A 1,574-nucleotide genomic window follows, 5' to 3' on the forward strand; every position below is an offset into this window, starting at 1 on the left:
TGCGAACTGGATCAGGTGCGGCCCTGGTTTGGGGAGGGAGCCGGGGGGGGGGTCCCTCGAAGCATTCATTTTGCCCCCCCAGCACCCCTCCCCCTCCCCCCTGTACCTGAAGGGAGCGTAGCCGTCCAAACTTGGCGGCGGCCGTCCTGGTGTGCGTGGGGAGGAGGCGCACGCATTGGGTGTGTGGGCATGCTCGGCGGAGGACTCGTCTGGCTGGGCCGTGTGCGTGTGGTTTTTTGTTTTCTAAACAAAGTGCTGGCAGACAAAGGCTGCCTGTGGGTGCGATCCTGCCCACCCGGCTTCGGGGATGAGGACGCGCGGAGGCTCATCCCGCAGGAGCTTTCTCCATCTCCCCCCTGGGACCTCCCTGGCCTCCCCTCTCCAGTGGGGGTTTCAAGCGTTTGGGGGCCACAGACGACCGGCTTCTTGGGGAGGGGGCCAACTTTCGGGGGTCATCCCCAGACAGGAGGAGAGACGGGGATTCTTGGCTGCCCGGGGTTGCAAGTCGGCCTTCGGCGGCCCTGGCCGGCAAAGCATCGACTCGAGAGACCCGGTCCTCCCTTTGGGGGCTCCCAGCCGGGGACGCGCTTCCAACCAGGGTCAGTGGGGGAGGGAAGAGCGCGGCCCCCGGAGAAAAGGAGCCCTCGGGAGGGCTGGGCCCGAGACGCCCATCTGGAGCCTCAGGCCGTCGGTGTGGTGCGGCTGAGAAGGAGCGCGGATCCCTCACGGCCCAGGGTCAAGCGCCCGGCCCCCGTGGTGCCGCTGGAAAGCCGGCCTGCTTCGACCGGGCGGGAAAACGGGCCCACCAAAGGGCCGCTGGAGTTCCCGCTGCCTTCTTGGGGAAGCTTCGTTGGTCAGGAAACCAGAGGTCCGTCAGGCGGAGGCCGGGTTCGTCCAGTGCTTGGCCTGGAGCATCTCTGCGTAGGATCGCGCGCTCAGACGGATGCCTCGCGGGGGGTGGGAGGGGGACACCAACAGGGCAGCGCGTCTCCCGTCCCCACCAAGCCGGAGGGGCGCGCGGGCGCACACAAGCCTCCCGGGGGCTCCGAAGGGACCTCTTGGCCTGACCCCGTCTCCCGGAGCACCCTTCCTCCTGGGGGCTGGGATGTGCCCCTGCCCAGTTCATAGCCCGGCCAGGGGCCAAGGGGCCGGCAGCGGGGATTTCAGAGGCAGAGGCCGGGCAAGGCAATCTGGGCGGAAGCCCAAGTGACTTTTGGCGTCGAATAATTAGAAAGCGCAGCTAATTATTTCTCCCATCATTTAAGGCTCTGTGTGTGCGGGAGACTGAGAAGCTGGACGGCGGGGGGGGGGGGGGGGACTGATCTTACGCAAAGTTCACACGTGCAGCTGTATTAGTTACTGATTCATTTGATTAAATGCTAGTCTCAAGTGCTCTGATCCCACAGCTGAAGGCGGCCCCATTAGCATAACACTGATGTTTAATTTTCATACGCATAATTAGCCATATATTTAACACTAATAGCGACGCTCGCCGCCCTTGCCGGGTTTAAACAGCCTAGGGGGAATAGTCTTCTTTTTCCTTAAAAGAGAGCGAGATCCTCCCCACCCACCCC

Source organism: Gekko japonicus, unplaced genomic scaffold (assembly GCF_001447785.1).
Source record: "Gekko japonicus isolate JY-2015 unplaced genomic scaffold, Gekko_japonicus_V1.1 scaffold66, whole genome shotgun sequence".
Lineage (NCBI taxonomy): Eukaryota > Metazoa > Chordata > Lepidosauria > Squamata > Gekkonidae > Gekko > Gekko japonicus.